The 19,084-nt window shown below is 37.7% G+C and overlaps 6 non-coding genes across 6 annotated transcripts; all 6 read right to left on the bottom strand.

The window, feature by feature from the left end:
• Positions 1-244: 244 nt before the first annotated feature.
• Positions 245-328, bottom strand: TRNAL-UAA (transfer RNA leucine (anticodon UAA)). Its single transcript has one exon. It is a non-coding gene; the product is annotated as a tRNA-Leu (tRNA).
• A 153-nt stretch (positions 329-481) lies between these two features.
• On the bottom strand, positions 482-565 carry TRNAL-UAA (transfer RNA leucine (anticodon UAA)). The gene has a single exon. It is a non-coding gene; the product is annotated as a tRNA-Leu (tRNA).
• Positions 566-1,429: 864 nt separating this feature from the next.
• On the bottom strand, positions 1,430-1,513 carry TRNAL-UAA (transfer RNA leucine (anticodon UAA)). Its single transcript has one exon. It is a non-coding gene; the product is annotated as a tRNA-Leu (tRNA).
• A 153-nt stretch (positions 1,514-1,666) lies between these two features.
• TRNAF-AAA (transfer RNA phenylalanine (anticodon AAA)) lies at positions 1,667-1,750 on the bottom strand. Its single transcript has one exon. It is a non-coding gene; the product is annotated as a tRNA-Phe (tRNA).
• Positions 1,751-2,851: 1,101 nt separating this feature from the next.
• Positions 2,852-2,935, bottom strand: TRNAL-UAA (transfer RNA leucine (anticodon UAA)). The gene has a single exon. It is a non-coding gene; the product is annotated as a tRNA-Leu (tRNA).
• Positions 2,936-4,411: 1,476 nt separating this feature from the next.
• TRNAL-CAA (transfer RNA leucine (anticodon CAA)) lies at positions 4,412-4,533 on the bottom strand. The gene is made up of 2 exons: positions 4,496-4,533; positions 4,412-4,457 (listed from the first exon to the last, which is right to left on the bottom strand). It is a non-coding gene; the product is annotated as a tRNA-Leu (tRNA).
• Positions 4,534-19,084: the final 14,551 nt, after the last annotated feature.

Genomic DNA, 19,084 nt, shown 5'->3' with positions numbered 1-19,084 from the left:
CAGCAGGTTTTTGCCACTTCTTTTTGTGAGTATTTGATTTTTGTATGTAAAATGGAGGAAGATAATGTTGAGACTAAGGATGAAATGTGGAAGCGCAAAGCGCGGGAAAGGATGAGGGCAAAAAGGTCGACGTTTTCATTGGATACTTAAGGTTATATAATCTTCTCGACACGGAGAGGTAATATTTTGGTTTTCCCAACTTGTCTGATTATGAAATACATGTTATTAAAATGAAGCAATTCGTTGTCAGAAGTGGGGTTCGAACCCACGCCGTCATACGAGGATCAGAGCTTAAATCTGACGCCTTAGACCACTCGGCCATCCTGACACGGTTTTGAACGTTTTCCTTGAAAACGAATCTATAGTACAACCCCGAAATACCTCTCGGAATTCTATGCTCCATAAAGCCACAGACTTGTTGCCATACTAGAGAAGTCTTTTCTGATCATGAGATCCATGTTATTAAAATGAAGCAATTCGTTGTCAGAAGTGGGGTTCGAACCCACGCCCTCATACGAGGATCAGAGCTTAAATCTGACGCCTTAGACCACTCGGCCATCCTGACACGATTTTGAACGTTTTCCTTGAAAACGAAGCTATAGTACAACCCCGAAATACCTCTCGGAATTCTATGCTCCATAAAGCCACAGACTTGTTGCCATACTAGAGAAGTCTTTTCTGATCATGAGATCCATGCTATTAAAATGAAGCAATTCGTTGTCAGAAGTGGGGTTCGAACCCATGTCCTCATACGAGGATCAGAGCTTTAATCTGACGCCTTAGACCACTCGGTCATCAGGACACGCTTGTGAACGTTTTACCTGAAAACGAAGCTATAGTACAACCCCGAAATACCTCTCGGATTTCTATGCTCTATAAAGACACTCACTTGTTGCAATACTAGAGAAGCCTTTTCTGATTATGAAATACATGTTATTAAAATCAAGCAATTCGTTGTCAGAAGTGGGCATCGAACCCACGCTCTCATACGAGGATCAGAGCTAAAATCTGACGCCTTAGACCACTCGGTCATCCTGACACGCTTGTGAACGTTATACCCGAAAACGAAGCTATAGTACAACCCCGAAATACCTCTCGGATTTCTATGCTCCATAAAGCCACTCATTTGTTGCAATACTAGAAAAGCCTTTTCTGATTATGAAATACATGTTATTAAAATGAAGCAATTCGTTGTCAGAAGTGGGGTTCGAACCCATGCCGTCATACGAGGATCAGAGCTTAAATCTGACGCCTTAGACCACTCGGCCATCCTGACACGGTTTTCAACGTTTTCCTTGAAAACCAAGCTATAGTACAACCCCGAAATACCTCTCAGAATTGTATGCTTCATAAAGCCACAGACTTGTTGCTATACTAGAGAAGTCTTTTCTGATCATGAGATCCATGTTATTAAAATGAAGCAATTCGTTGTCAGAAGTGGGGTTCGAACCCACGCCCTCATACGAGGATCAGAGCTTAAATCTGACGCCTTAGACCACTCGGCCATCCTGACACGATTTTGAACGTTTTCCTTGAAAACGAAGCTATAGTACAACCCCGAAATACCTCTCGGAATTCTATGCTCCATAAAGCCACAGACTTGTTGCCATACTAGAGAAGTCTTTTCTGATCATGAGATCCATGCTATTAAAATGAAGCAATTCGTTGTCAGAAGTGGGGTTCGAACCCATGTCCTCATACGAGGATCAGAGCTTTAATCTGACGCCTTAGACCACTCGGTCATCCTGACACGCTTGTGAACGTTTTACCTGAAAACGAAGCTATAGTACAACCCCGAAATACCTCTCGGATTTCTATGCTCTATAAAGACACTCACTTGTTGCAATACTAGAGAAGCCTTTTCTGATTATGAAATACATGTTATTAAAATCAAGCAATTCGTTGTCAGAAGTGGGCATCGAACCCACGCTCTCATACGAGGATCAGAGCTAAAATCTGACGCTTTAGACCACTCGGTCATCCTGACACGCTTGTGAACGTTATACCTGAAAACGAAGCTATAGTACAACCCCGAAATACCTCTCGGAATTCTAAGCACCATAAAGCCACTCACTTTTTGCCATACTAGAGAAGCCTTTTCTGATCATGAGATCCATGTTTTTAAAATGAAAAAATTCGTTGTCAGAAGTGGGGTTCGAACCCACGCCCTCATACGAGGATCATAGCTTAAATCCGACGCCTTAGACCACTCGGCCATCCTGCCACGCTTTTGACCGTTTTCCTTGAAAACGAAGCTATAGTACAACCCCGAAATACCTCTCGGATTTCTATGCTCCATAAAGCCACTCACTTGTTGCAATACTAGAAAAGCCTTTTCTGATTATGAAATACATGTTATTAAAATGAAGCAATTCGTTGTCAGAAGTGGGGTTCGAACCCACGCCCTCATACGAGGATCATAGCTTAAATCCGACGCCTTAGACCACTCGGCCATCCTGACACCCTTTTGAACGTTTTCCTTGAAAACGAAGCTATAGTACAACCCCGAAATACCTCTCGGAATTCTATGCTTCATAAAGCCACGGACTTGTTGCCATACTAGAGAAGTCTTTTCTGATCATGAGATCCATGTTATTAAAATGAAGCAATTCGTTGTCAGAAGTGGAGTTCGAACCCACGCCCTCATACGAGGATCAGAGCTAAAATCTTACGCCTTAGACCATTCGGCCATCCTGACACGCTTTTAGACGTTTTTCTTGAAAACGAAGCTATAGTACCACCCCGAAATTACTCTTGGAATTCTATGCTTCATAAAGCCACAGACTTGTTGCCATATTAGAGAAGTCTTTTCTGATCATGAGATCCATGCTATTAAAATGAAGCAATTCGTTGTCAGAAGTGGGGTTCGAACCCACATCCTCATACGAGGATCAGAGCTTAAATCTGACGCCTTAGACCACTCGGCCATCCTGACACGATTGTGAAGGTTTTCCTTGAAAACGAAGCTATAGTACAACCCCGAAATACCTCTCGGAATTCTATGCTTCATAAAGCCACACACTTGTTGCTATACTAGAGAAGTCTTTTCTGATCATGAGATCCATGTTATTAAAATGAAGCAATTCGTTGTCAGAAGTGGGATTCAAACCCACGCCCTCATACGAGGACCAGAATACACAGATTCACATCGAGAACGAAGGAAACTAAGCCCCTTGAGTCTGGCGCCTCAGACCGCTCGGCCATCCTGACGTGGTTTTATGTAATTAGGACGTTTTATAAATTACATTTCTCCCAGTTAATTTCATAAAACATATCATGTCAGAAGTGGGATTCGAACCCACGCCCTCATACGAGGACCAGAATACACAGATTCACATCGTGAAAGAAGGAAACTAAGTCCCTTGAGTCTGGCGCTTTAGACCGCTCGTTTATCCTGACGTGGTGTTATGCAATTTGGGCGTTTTATAAATTACATCTCTTCCAGTTCATTTCATAAAACATATCATGTCAGAAGTGGGATTCGAACCCACGCCCTCATACGAGGAGCAGAATACACAGATTCACATCGTGAAAGAAGGAAACTAAGTCCCTTGAGTCTGGCGCCTTAGACCGCTCGGCCACCCTGACGTGGTGTTATACAATTTGGACGTTTTATAAATTACATCTCTTCCAGTTAATTTCATAAAACATATCATGCCAGAAGTGGGATTCAAACCCACGCCATCATACGAGGACCAGAATACACAGATTCACATCGTGAAAGAAGGAAACTAAGTCCCTTGAGTCTGACGCCTTAGACCGCTCGGCCATCCTGACGTGGTTTTATGTAATTAGGACGTTTTATAAATTACATTTCTCCCAGTTAATTTCATAAAACATATCATGTCAGAGGTGGGATTCGAACCCACGCCCTCATACGAGGACCAGAATACACAGATTCACATCGTGAAAGAAGGAAACTAAGTCCCTTGAGTTTGGCGCCTTAGACCGCTCGGCCACCCTGACGTGGTGTTATACAATTTGGACGTTTTATAAATTACATCTCTTCCAGTTATTTTCATAAAACATATCGTTTTAGAAGTGAGATTCGAACCCACGCCCTCATACGAGGACCAGAATACACAGATTCACATCGAGAACGAAGGAAACTAAGCCCCTTGAGTCTGGCTCCTTAGACCGCTCGTTTATCCTGACGTGGTGTTTTGCAATTTGGGCGTTTTATAAATTACATCTCTTCCAGTTCATTTCATAAAACATATCATGTCAGAAGTGGGATTCAAACCCACGCCCTCATACGAGGACCAGAATACACAGATTCACATCGTGAAAGAAGGAAACTAAGTCCCTTGAGTCTGGCGCCTCAGACCGCTCGGCCATCCTGACGTGGTTTTATGTAATTAGGACGTTTTATAAATTACATTTCTCCCAGTTAATTTCATAAAACATATCATGTCAGAAGTGGGATTCGAACCCACGCCCTCATACGAGGACCAGAATACACAGATTCACATCGTGAAAGAAGGAAACTAAGTCCCTTGAGTCTGACGCCTTAGACCGCTCGGCCACCCTGACGCGGTGTTATGCAATTTGGACGTTTTATAAATTACATCTCTTCCAGTTATTTTCATAAAACATATCGTTTTAGAAGTGAGATTCGAACCCACGCAATCATACGAGGACCAGAATACACAGATTCACATCGAGAACGAAGGAAACTAAGCCCCTTGAGTCTGGCGCCTTAGACCGCTCGTTTATCCTGACGTGATGTTATGCAATTTGGGCGTTTTATAAATTACATCTCTTCCAGTTCATTTCATAAAACATATCATGTCAGAAGTGGGATTCGAACCCACGCCCTCATACGAGGACCAGAATAGACAGATTCACATCGTGAAAGAAGGAAAATAAGTCCCTTGAGTCTGGCGCCTCAGACCGCTCGGCCATCCTGACGTAGTTTTATGTAATTAGGACGTTTTATAAATTACATTTCTCCCAGTTAATTTCATAAAACATATTCTAGGAGAGCGGTCGCTCTCTTAGATAAGACTTGATACTGCCTCTAATGCTAAAGGAGGGTTCTTTGATTGGCCGTAACTTTTTTCGTATTGTGTTTGCTGCTTTGAAATTTTGCCAGTAAACTAAAATTTGGGCCCTAATTATGTGGTTAAAATTTCAAAGAGATCCATCTAATAGTTAATTCTATAAAGATAAAAGTTGTTAAGGGTGGTTTTAGAATCCATAAAATTAATCAGACATTTGGTGAAAAATACTATATTGTTCCATAGAGATAACATGGGATTTTTTTGAAAAATGACCTTAATTGGGATCGTGTATAAAGAAAACTATTCATTCGTTACGTTTGGGAACCATCTTAAATGAAAGATAACAGTCCATAGATGTGCCTTTTCTTAGTTTCATTAAGATAAATTAAGTTTAAGTATTGATTTTTATCATTATTAACACATACTTTGACTTACGTTGTTTTGGGTATTGGAATTACGGCGTTTTCCCACTGTAAGAGACACGCATTTTAGCCCTAATTCTAAAGGAGCGGTAGCTCCCTTAGATAAGGCCTGATGACGGCTCTAATGTATAAGGAACGTTTCTGGATTGGTTTTAATTTTTTTCGTATTAAGTTTATTGTTTTGAAATTTTTCTACTGAACTAAAATCCGGGCCCTTAATATGTGGTAAAAATTTCAAGATGATCCATCCAATAGTTTATTTTATAAAGCATAAAGTTGCTAAGGGTGGTTTTCATTTCCATAAAATTAATCACAGATTTTGGCGAAAAACTAGAGAATCTCCATAGAAATAACATGGGAAATTTTCCAAACTTACCCATTTTGTAACTACCCTTACAAAAATAACTATACGTTTGATAGATTTGAAAATGGTCTTAAATGAAAGCCCCATTTTTAAAGTGGGCGCCAATTTTTGTTTCATTAAGAAAAACAAAGTTTAAGTATTGTTTTTAATAGTTTTAAGTACCTGCTCCGAATTACGTGGTTTACCTTTAAACTGTGGAACTTAAGACTTTTTTGCTTGGGTTAAGTAATAAAGAAAGTCATTCTAGGACTTACGTCGTTTAACTGCGGATAATCAAATTGGTAGGGCAATTAGCTAGCTTAATTGTCATTATAAATTTTGCGCGTCCAACTAATTTAGTTGCAAAGTACAGATTAAACTTAATTAAACAAAATAAGCAATTAAAGATAATTACCAATTATAGGTAATTAAATTTTTACACGAGTCTAAGCTATAACATCTGTTTGTGTACAAGTCTACGGAATCTGTTTAAGCGCAGACCTACAGAATGTTTTTGGGCAAAGGGGTATAAAATCTCTTTGTGCAGAGGCCTATGCAATTTTTTTGTTTCCAGGTCTATGGAATAGTGTTTTACACAGGTCTACGGAATGTTTTTGTGCAAATCTGCATGGAATCCTTTTGATTATAGGAGTATGGAATCTTCTGTGCACAGGTCTATGGAATTTTTTGTGCACAAGTTTGAAGAATCTTTACGTGCACACAAGTCTGAAGAATCTTTATGTGCACATAATTCTGAAGAATCTTTATGTGCCCAAGTGAAAAACCTTTATTTGCACAGGTCTACGACTTCTGTTTGTGCACAGGTCTATTTAATCTGTTTTGCTCATATCTATGACATCTCTTTCTGCGCAAGTCAATAACATTTGTTTTTGCACAAGTCAAAAACATCTGTTTGTACACAAGACAAAAACATCTGTTTGTGCACAAGTCTAAAACATCTGTTTGTGCACAAGTCTAAAACATCTGTGCACAAGTCTATTCCATCTGTGCACAAGTCTAAATCATCTGTTAGTGCAAAAGTCTAAATCATCTGTTTGTGAACAAGTCTATAACACCTGTTTGTGAGCAATTCTATAACACCTGTTTGTGAGCAATTCTATATCACCTGCTTGTGAACAAGTCTATAACACCTGTTTGTGAACAAGTCTATAACATCTCTTTATGCACAAGTCTATAACATCTGTTTATTCACAAGCGAGTGACTTCTGTCTGAATGACGGGTCTACGGATTATTTTTGTGCCAATGGGTATGGAATCTTTTTTAACATAAGGGTTTGAAATCTCTTTGAGCATAGGGGTATTGAAAAGGTTTGTGCATAACTCTATGGAATCTGATGTGCACATGTCTATAACATCTCTTTTTGCGCGTGTCTACGACATTTCTTTGTGCACAAGCCTGTGATTTCTATTTGTGCACAAGTGTACGAAAATTTTTTATGCACAATTGTATGGAATATTTTTGTGCACAGGTGTACGAACTGTTTTTGTTCACAGGTGTACGGAATATTTTTGTGCATAGGTGTACGGAATATTTTTGTGAAAATGGATACTGAATATTTTTGTGTACAGGTGTACGAGATATTTTTGTGCACAGGTGTACGTGATATTTTTGTGCACAGGTGAACGTGATATTTTTGTGCAAATGGGTAAGGAAAATTTTTGAGCATAGGGATATGGAATGTTTTTGTGCAGAGGTATATGGAATATTTTTGTGTTCATGTGTTCAGGTATATGGAATGTTTTTGTGCAGAAGTCCGTGGAATATTTTTTGTTTACAGGTATATGACTCATGTTTGTGCACAAATATATAGAATGTTTTGTACACCGGTCTAGGACATATGATTGTGCAAAAGTCTAAGGGATTTGTTTTTGCACAAATATTTGACATCTATTGTTGCACAAATGTTTGACATCTATTTTTGCACAAACATTTGACATCTATTTTTGCACAAGTCTATGGTATCTGTGTGTGTACAGGTCTACAAAATATGTATGTGCACAAGTCTGAAGAATCTTTATGTGCACAAGTCTACGGAATCTCTTGTGCAAATGTCGATGACATCTCTTTTTGAGCAAGTCTATGAAATCAGTATTTTACACAAGCATATGACATCTGTTTGTGAACAAGACTATAACATCGGATTGTGCAAAACCGTGTGACTTCTGTTTGTGTACCATTCTGTGGAATCAATTTGTGCACGAGTCTACGTAATATATTTGTGCGCAAATCTATATAATCTATTTATGCGCTAGTTTAAGGCATCTGTTTGTGCACGGGTCTACGGAAAATGTTTGTGCAAATGGGTGTGGAATATTTTTGAGCATATAGGGGTATGGAATGTTTCTGAACAGGTCCAAGGCATGTTTTTCTGCACAGGTCCATGGAATATTTTTGTACACAGGTCTATGTCACATGTTAATACAAAAGCCAATATAATATTTTGGGCATAGGTCAATGGAAGCTTTTTGAGCACAGTTTTATGAAATATTTTTGTGCGCAGGTCTAGGGAATATTTCTGTGCAAATGGTTATGGAATAGTTTTGTGCTATGGGTATGAAATCTTTATGTACACAGGTCTATGGAATCTTTAGTGCGCAGGTCTAAGGAATCTTTATGTGCACAAGCCTATATTATGTTTTGTGCACAGTTCCATGAAATCTTTTGTTCACATCTCCATGAAATCTTTTGTGCACAGGTCTATGGAAACTTGATGAGGACAAGTCTATAGAATGTTTTTTGTGCACAGGTCTATGACTTGTGTTTGTGCACAAAACTATGGAATCTGGTTTGAACATGTCTATGGCATCTGTTGTGCACAAGCCTGTGACTTCCACTTGTGTACAAGTCTAGGGAATTTGTTTGTGCACATGACTACGGAATCTGTGCACAGATCTCCGGAATCTGTTTGTACACAGGCTTACGGCATCTGTTTGTGCACAGGTTTACGGAATCTGTTTCTTTACAGGTCTACGGCACCTGTTTGTGCACAGGCCTACGGCATATTTTTTTGAGCACAGGTCTAGGGAATCTTTTTGTGCACAGTTTTATGGAATCTCTTTGGGCACAGGTCTGTGGAATATTTTTGTGCACAGGTCTTTGAAATCGTTTTGTGCAAATGGGTATGGAATCGTTTCGTACAAATTGGTATGGAATCGTTTCGTACAAATTGGTATGGAATCTTTATGTAAATAGGTCTATGGAATCTTTATGTAAACAGGTCTATGACTTCTGTTTGTAAACAAGTCTAAGACTTCTGTTTGTGCACTAGTCCATGGAATCTGATGTGCACATATCCATGACAGCTCTTTTTGCGCAAGTCCATGACATCTGTTTGTGCACAACTCTGTGACTTCCGTTTGTGTACAAGTCTTCGGAATCTGTTTATGCACATGTCTACGGTATCTGTTTCTGCACATGCCTACGGTATCTGTTTATGCACATGTCTACGGTATCTCTTTGTGCACATGTCTACGGTATCTGTTTGTGCACAGGTCTACGGAATATTTTTGTGCACAGGCCTACTGAATCTGTTTTTGCAAAGGCCACTGCATCTGTTTGTGCACAAGTCTAAAGAACATTTTTCTGCAAATGGATACGGGATATTTCTGTGCAAATGGATATGCACTATTTTTGTGCACTGGTGTACGAGATATTCTTGAGCATATTTTTGAGCATAGGGGTATGGAATGTTTTTGTGCAGAGGTCCATGGAATCTTTTTGTGTACAGGTATATAACATCTCTTTGTGCACAAGTTTATGACATTTGTTTGTGCGAAAGTCTATGACATCAGTGTGTGCGCAAGTCTATGACATCATTTTGTGCGCAAGTCTATGACATCAGTTTGAGCTCAATTCTACGGGATCTGTTTGTACACAATTATATGACATGTGTTTTCACAAGTCTATGGTATCTGGATGTGTACAGCTCTACGAAATATGTTTGTGCACAGGCAGGGTGACCACAACAAAGCCTTGTAATAGTTATAGGAAAATAGGAAATTTACAATTGATTTACAGGAAATTATAGGAGACTAGCTGTTACCCGCGGCATCGCTTGAGTGTAGTAAGAACTTCCATCAAGTATGGGTACATTATACTGATTCGACTAATATTTTTGTAGCATCCTAGGAGCGAAGGCACTCGGCGTCGCCCATCAGCTCGTCGGGACATTTTTTACTACTTTACACGCAGACATTCTATAAAGAAGGGTTTTTAAATATCTGGCCGCCATTTAAAATGATGGCAACAAATCGATCCTGAAAGACCATTCAGCCCGTCTATAGGTTAAAGGAATCCAGTGTACTAAATATTTGTGAAATCGATTGAAACGCGCGGACTTTCTTACAAAGAGAAGATTTGTTACATTTCTCGGCGCCATTTATTAAGATGGCGGCGGATTGGAAAAATCTTTCTTAGCACGCGCCTACTACTTAGGAGTAACGTTCCTCCAAATTTTCAGCGTTCTGGGGCCAGCGGTTTGGGCTGGGCGATGATTATCAGTCAGTCAGGACTTTGATTTATATAGATATAGATGTATAATTAAACAAGTTGGGAAAACCAAAATATTACCTCTCCGTTATTTAAAAAAACAGGAAAAGACAGAACTACTCTTGAAAAAATAGCAAAATATAGGTTGCAAATGCTTTGAAACTAATAAGACAAGATTTACAAAGGAACTTTGGTTTAATTATAATCATAAGTTCGTAAGATATGTTACATAAATTTGTCACTGGTTACTGAGAGCTATTCTCGAAGTGACGTAAATGAAACGTCATAGATTCTCGTAAAGCGACGCCTGATGAGGCCGTGTCAAAGGCTTAGTACAGACTAAATAGGAAGATGTAGTAGAAAATCGCGAGTAGTCAATTCTCGCGTCGTTCTCGAACTAGCTCTCATTAAGTCTCTAGCATTTCGAAATATAGGAAGTGTCATACTTATGGAACGTAATCTTAGCATTTTGAAATAGAGGAAGTGTCATACTTATGGAACGTAATCTTAGAAATATATGCTATAACCTTAAAACATCACAGACTTCCGTGACAAGTATTTTTAGAGGCTTCCATAGCTTTAGCTACATACCTCATGGAATACTAAACTTAAAACACGATCGGAATATCTGAATCACAGAAGCGTTAGCCTGTATTGTAAATCCACGGTATCTGATTGCTAGTAGCTAGTGGAAATCGCCATTACTTTCTGTCAAATTTCTGTTTTGAGTGATATATAACAAAACCAAAAGCGAGAGCGTACAAAATATCTACAATTTCAAAAAATAGGAAAATATAGGAATATTATCGAAATTATGAGAACTAATATAGGAAGACATCCGAAAATTGGAAAAATTATAAAATTTAGGAAATGTGGTCACCCAGCACAGGTCTATGGAATATGTTTGTGCACCGGTGTATATATTGTTTATTTTTTTTAGCCTAAGTCTAAGAATTATTGCATCCACTGTGCTTTGCACGTGAAAACGACGGGAAGGCAATTTGAGTTGGACTGGGCGTTGAAGCAATCAAGAATAATACTTCTATAATTCTAGGAGAGCGATAGCTCTCTTAGATAAGACCTCATACCGACTTTAATGTATAAGGATGGTTTTTTGATTGGTTATAACGTTTTTTGTATCGTATTAACTGCTTTGAAAAAATTCCACAGAACTACAATTCGGGCCCTCAATATGTGGTTAAAATTTCAAGAAGATCCACCCATTAGTTAATTTTATAAAAAATAAAGTTGCTAAGGGTGGTTTTCATTTCCATAAAATTAATCAGCCCTTTTGGTGAAAAAGTTAAATTTTCCCATAGAAATAACATGGAGTTTTTTTCAAATTTAGCCTTTTTGTGGCCACCCTTTTGAAATGAAATATTCGTTTGTTACGTTTGGGAACGGTTTTATATCAAAATTTAAACCTTTTTCTAGGACCATTTTTAAGGTTTTTGAGAAAAATTAATTTTAAGTATGTTTAATTTTAAATTTTAAAAACTACCCCAATCTGCGATATTTTAGCATGGATACGCTGTTTTATTGGTAAATATCAGCGCGACCAATATTGGCCTTTTTTACGTATAGTTGCGTCATAATAATCCGATTGTTTTTTCTTAATGCCTTTTGGTTGAAATGGCCTATCGATAGTGAGATAAGACTGCTTTAATATTGCCGCCGTGACAAATTACCCCGTTTGTGGCCGCCATTTTTTGAAGGGGAAAAAATTTGAGAGTGGGTCCTTTTTCGTTGCCATTTTCATATTTTTTGAGGATTTGCTCATGGATGGATTTTAAATATAATATAAAGTAGGTTTCAAGCTTCAATATAAGCCTAATTTCATAATTTTCCACCTTTTTATTGTCCCACAATCTATTTCTAAACTTGGCACTTTCTTTAAGGCGGTGAAATTGCGCTAAGCCTTGGCTTACCTTTAATTTTTGCCATTTATAAAAATGTTTACCTCTTGTTGTTACTTCGCCTTCTCGTATCGTCGTGTTTTTAAAGTTTAGACTTTAAAGTAGTGCTTAGTTTTCTTAAATATTACTTAATTGTATAAAATTTCAATATTATAATTGCCTAAAACGTCCGTATTAACGAATTCAATGTTTTTTGTTAAAGGGACGCGCCTTGCATTTTAATTTCGTTCCCTCGAAACTACCCCCTTTAAGAGACCGGCCGCCGGAGGCTTTTTCTTTTACGCCCTCTCGGTCGCTCGTTCAGCCCCGAGCCCCCGAAAACAGCTGTAGTGACTCTGTTATTTACCAAAAATGTATGCGGTCAGTGTGTTGTTTTTGCATTTTAATGCTTCAAATCGTGGTGCACGTCGAGGTTTACGAATCCAACGTGTGTTGCGTAATGAAAATCAAGGGTGGATACTATATGATCTAATGATCTATGCTTTAAAAGGAATTTGACGGCGACAGTCATGCAAAAACGGTATTAGGCCTTGCCAAAAGTTGACTAAGCTATAGTGAGCCTTGTCAGTCAATGATATAAGAAATTGACCCTCGGATATCCTCTGACTTGGAGATGGTTATAAAGTTACTAACCCTCGATTTTGGAGGTAGATACTGTCTAGTGACACTTAAAGTAACGATTTAATCTTATAAACAGACTACCATCATAAGCCCATATCGTAAATTCACCGATGTTGATATCTAAGCTTACTTGAAATACCAATACCAATTTTTTTAACTCAATGAATCTTAAATATCAACATCAAAAATTATCTTCTGAAAGAGATATCTACTTATATTCCATTCAAATTTCTCGCAACATTTCAAATTAACGAGTAGAAATGTGCAAATGAAGTTCAAACTGATTAATTGGGCAAATTGCTATATTGGTCACCATTACCGATCACAGATAGATTTGCGCCCTTCAGTAATGTTTATTATGCTTGTGAAATGGTAAGCGAAATCTGTGATTAAAGTTTAAAATAGACATGAGCAAAAACGGCTTTATTCATATCAACTCGATTACCGAATATCTAAATTTGACTGAAATTAACAAAATATTCTATTCATGGTTAAAAATCTTGTTTCAAGCAGCAAGCCATCTAATCCTTATTTACCTTTTTTGAAAAAAATAATAATAGGTTGATACCTCTTTCAGTAGATGATTCATTGATATTTCAGTTTCATTGAGTTTAAAAAAAATTAGTTCCACCATTGGTTAATTTTCAATATTGACCAATCGATAATCACAAATTTTAATAACTAAATTATTAAAACAGGTTCAAAACCATATTAGTTTTGAAACGATTAAATTATAATTTTAAACATATATACTAGTTAATTCCTCGTAGGTAATTAGTTAATTGTCTTAGTCAAATTAATGCTGAATATTACATACAAAAAGTAAATAATAAATTAACTTCTAAAATTTAAATGTAAAGTGTGTGCATTATTTCCCAATTAATAAAAGATATCCACCTATTTTCATACAAATTAAATACTAATTTGTGGATAATGGATAGAAAATGTCGAGCTCTAATTGCGATATAGCTAAAATCAATCCCACTGGCTATTTATCATACAATATAACCTTTGCCCTATGTTTACTGTTTTGAATTTTATTTGTAAAATTTAAAACATAAAATAGTGTTACAATTTTTTTAATTAAATAATTATTAATAAATTTCAATAAAATAAATTCTGGTTAAATACATAACACTACTTTTTATTAATTTTCTGCAATTATCAGAGCTAAATATCAAAGACACATTTAATTGCTCTCATTTCGACATAACTGCAACCGTATAGATTCATTCATTTAATAACATTTTTAAAGGGCTATATTAACTTTTAAAGGTGAAAACCCAGCTGACTTAGAAGTAAAAAAATACCAAGCTGCCAGGCTGTCTCTAACACAAAAGTGTTGGCTATTCTCGCTTATGAGAAATGAATCCTTGTCATATGCATCTCTGGACTTAAGGAGCTCCAGGAGTCAGACTCCCAACTGAAGCAGGGTGGGAAATAGGGATTTTGTTAAAAATAGACATTGGGCCAGCGACCCCCCAGCCCAGGAATAAATGAACTGGTCCATGAGCATTGACCAGGGCGCGGCGTTTGCTAAACTAAAGAAGTGGGTAATTAAAATAGTTGAGATAATGTCTGGACCCTGGTTACCCTAGAATTTCCTTAGTGGTTCTGTGGACCACTGCTCCCCCTCCGATTTAATTTTTAAACTGGTCATTTTCCCTGTGCCACCGCCTTATTTACAACGCTGAACTGAAGATTTCTTTTGACCGGACCATAGCCTACTCGATCACGCGCAACACGTCGCAAGCTGCTTGCTATAGCGCGAGTCAGGGTGGGAAATAAGGGTTTTTTTAAACTGGACATTAGGCCAGGGGTACGTTCAGTAACCCTCTTTGATGACAGCGCTTACTAAACGATGTGAGATTTTTCCTACTGTACGCTTTTTCGCGTTTCCGGTTTTGACGTCATGATGCTCAGCGCTTGCCCATCAAAAAAACCATCTAATCGATATGGTTTTTTTGATGGCGTGACGTAGCGTTTGACTGATGAACACTTGACAGACGAAAACTTGGCGCGGGATTTAAAAATTAAATTCCAATAATGTTATTCCTACAGTAATTGTATTAGTTTTCATTACAAAACTACTTCTACCATTCAAAGAGACATAATTTTCTTAAACAATTTCATTATTTGTCAGCTCGTTTATACTTGAAAAGAGCCATTTGCGCTTCGTAACGTTTTGAGGGCCAGTAAGACGTTTCCCCAACTCCATTTTCTAAACCAGCGCTAACTTCAAAGTGTCACTTTTCCGTTCAACAGCCTTTTACGTCACTGTAACGTCTCGAGCCCATCAACCACACATCAAGAAAACAGCGATTTCCTTGAGATTTTCGTTACTGAACGTACCCCAGACTCCCAGAGACCCTCCTGACTTGGATTAAATAAACTGGTCCGTGACCATTGGCCAGAGCACGTTGTCTGCTAAGCTAAAGAAGTGGATAATTAAAATATTAGAATTTTAATGTGTGGACTCTGGTTACCCTTGAATTTTTTAGTAGTCTCGTGGACCATTGACCCCCCCCCCCTCCGATTTAATTTTTGAACTGGACCAGGCAATTTTTAAACTCGTCATTTGCCCTGTGTTACCGCCTTATTTCCCACGCTGGCGCGAGTTGCTTTGCGTTGTCGACTGCGTGATGGAGCGGGCTATCCCTGGAGTCCCAACCCCCGTTACTTACTACCAAAATACCCACTAGCATAGCCCACTCGATCACGCTCTCTTTTCCCCGGCTATATATTTTGAAGAGGGCACTTTCTAGGCGTATTAACAATCTTGGATCACCTTTGTGGACTTTTAGGGTAGCCCTTATAAATTGAGTCGGCATTGCCCTGACTATATTGTGTTTAAGGTTTATAAGCTTAATATCAAACAGACGTTAGTTAATACTACAAAAAAGTTTGAAATTGATAATCTCGGATCGTCTTTGAGAAGTTTTAAGGATATCCGAATTTCATATTGGGCTTATGAAAAGTTTGAGCTAAAGGTTAAACAGACATAAATCAGCGTTTTAAAAAATTGTGTAAAACTGTCAATTTGGTCCTATTTGTGGAATTTTTAGGGGAGCGCCTCGCGTTTCAATAAAGGGTTGTAAAAAATTGTATTATGTTAATTACAATAAGAATACAAACTTTCAATGAGTTACGTTTTTATTTTTTGGAGTATGATTATAAATAAATGACTGATTGAGCTAAAGTTACGGTCCCCTTTTTATATGTTTCTGCTTAGTGTAGATTTTGAAAATGTAAAACAGTTTCTTAACAATCTTAATTAAAATGAAGACTGAAGGAGCAGATATTAATCAAAAATGTCTTGATTAGAATCAAGTCCTAAAAAGTATCGATAAGACTGAGGTTATCACTTGTCTATAGGATCAGATAATTTTTCTTTTTAATTGAAACTTAAAGGCATGCTTAAGAAAAAACAACGTTCCATTACCGTTTTCCGTTGAAATAACTTATTTTACAGGTAATCAATTTCAAAAATTTACTTATCTCGGGTTTTCGGGCACAATTCCATTCCCCCAAAACATTTTATCATTACATTAATTACTTTTGAGAGATAACGTGTCAAAATAAGCTTTAAAACAATAAAAAACTGAATGAGCGGTCTGTTTAGCCATGACCAAAACCTTCAAATCAGTGTTGCTAATGTTAGAAAGTGGATGTTCCCACTTCCATTTTAAAAATTTGCCGCGTTTCCCACACCCCCTTTTTTACAGTCATATTTATCTGGACTATTTTATCATACTAAGTTTAATATAGAATATTACTCCGCATGGCTTTGACACTATGTACAAATGCTATAAAGCTTTAAAATTCTCAAAATATGCTTTCTTTTTTTTCAGTGCCAAACTTAAAATCACCGAATTTATTTCAAAATGTCGCTTGAAATTATTAAACCGGATAAAATTTTCGAAACTGAACTTAACATTTTAAAAAAGAAAATGCACTAAATTTAACTGTGCAGTTAAAATTAGTGCATTTTTGAAAATTTTGCACTATTAACCCTTGAACAGGAAAATTCCGACATTTGATTGATTTCGGAAAAATATTACTTTTTCCCCACAGAGCCTAAAACCAAACCTAAATCTCCCACGATGTGGGAAATTACCCACACATTGGCAACACTGCTTTAAAAACTTACAACAAGCACACTTTCGAGACATGTTCTGAACAAATTAGTGCTTAACCCGCTAATAGTACGACCACGGAGAAATGATTTAAACTGTAGTTGAAATATATTCATGTGCGACCAGCGGCACTGAATGGTCTCGGCGCGCCACGACCAAGATCATCGCGAACGCGCTACGGGAACGTGTTTTCAACGTTTGGGGGTATCCGAAATATCTATTATCGGATCGAGGCCCTCAGTTTATTTCGGACGAAATGGACTCGATTTGCAAATCGTGGGGTATTCGTCAGCGTTGGACCACCTCGTATCACGCCCAAACAAACGCGACCGAACGAATTAATCGTGATTTAAAACCAATGCTCCGCGCCTACATTGAGGATGACCAAAAGACGTGGGACGTTTATGTAACGGATTTCGCCTTTGCGATAAACAGCGCCGTACAAGAAACGACAGGTGTCACGCCTTCGGAATTGGCCACGGGGAGGAAACTCTGTGGACCGCTGGAGAGACTCCTAGCGGAGAAATTACCCCCAATTCGTTCGTTAAAGAAACGGGAATTCATTGAAACAACCCGATCGAGGCTTGACCATCTCAACGAAAAAGCCGTAGAGCAGATTCGGAAATCAAAGGAGAAACAAAAGAAGTACTATGACCAACACCGACGCGAAATTACGTTTAAACCGGATGACCTAATTCTATTGAAAACGCACCACCTTTCGGATGCTTCGAAGGGTTTTAGCGCGAAACTCGGTGATCTCTATGACGGGCCTTATCGCCTGGGAGATCAAAACGAAAACTCTCCCGAAAATTTAACGTTGTACTCTCTTAAGGGACAAAACCTGGGTACCCACCACATAGACAAAATGAAAGAATACGTGGAACGAGAGGGTGATACCCTGCTCTGCTTCCATGAACATATTTCTTCGACTAACAAGGCTTTCAAACCGTAAAGTTAGTATAAGAATAGTTAGTTCCACAAGAATTCACAAGAATTAGTTATTTAAAAGAGGGACAGGTTCCCGTTTTAAGGACTTATTGTCCAGGAAAATTAGACGCTAAAAATATAATTAATGCTCCATCGTGCACTGAAAAAAACAATCAATCACAACTGGTAACTTGAAAAATTGATTTTCACAAAAGAGCAAAATCAGTGACAACAACTTGTTCTGACCGGCTCTAACCGTGACTCATTTTTTTCATCCCCCGCACAAGATTTTAATTTATGGAGTTGGCATACGGCGCCTCTCTGGTAAATGTAAATAATACAAGAAAAATAGAAGCACACACTGAGAAACTAATGTAAAAAAACAATAGTTTTCACCATGTTTTTGATTGTTTTAAGCTGTTATCCAGAAAAACCTTTAACAAGCCTTAATATATACAGGTAGTCGCTGTTTTTTGAAATTACTTTACCTTGATTTTAAATATACAGCAAAACATTGTTTTTTTATGTTAACGACTGTGGAAAAAACAGCTAGTTTTTATTTCTCAAACGGAAGTGCAGGATATGTTATTATTAATGGAACGTTGCTGTTTTCCGGGAAAAAAGGATTTTGCCGTGAAGAATACAGTAGTGTATAATTAAAAACACAGATAGTTACACTATTAAGTATAAATTTAACGTATATTTTACTGTATAATCCACTGTATATTAAAGCTTTGCATACTATAATTTGAACATAAAGTACTTTATTTTAAACCTTGAAGCGCTTTATTTTAAACCTTGAAGCGCTTTATTTTAAACCTTGAAGCGCTTTATTTTAAACCTTGAAGCACTTTATTTTAAACTTTGAAGCACTTTAATTTAAACCTTGAAGCAATATAACCTAATCTTACCTAACCATGCTAAGCCTTTTGGAAAAGGTCCGCGTTTATTATGAAAGGACCCAAATGAAAACAAAAATATTTTGGAAAGTCAGTGAGTTGCTAATTTTAAAACCAATTTTTTAACTTTGCAATTTCTCTTCTTCATTATAATTTCAACCTACTTATTTCTAAAACTGACCGAAAATGTACAAAACGTGTTAGGCGACACTCTTAAAAGCGTTATGCGACACTCTTAAAAGCGTTATGCGACGCTCTTGCCTCTTGGAGTGGCGTCGCTAGGCCTTTTATGGGCGCTATAGCGCCC

The sequence above is a fragment of the Phalangium opilio genome, unplaced genomic scaffold (assembly GCF_054372755.1).
Source record: "Phalangium opilio isolate 3A_F unplaced genomic scaffold, DU_Popi_V2 ptg000095l_1, whole genome shotgun sequence".
Lineage (NCBI taxonomy): Eukaryota > Metazoa > Arthropoda > Arachnida > Opiliones > Phalangiidae > Phalangium > Phalangium opilio.
This window is presented reverse-complemented; position numbering and strand designations above follow the sequence as displayed.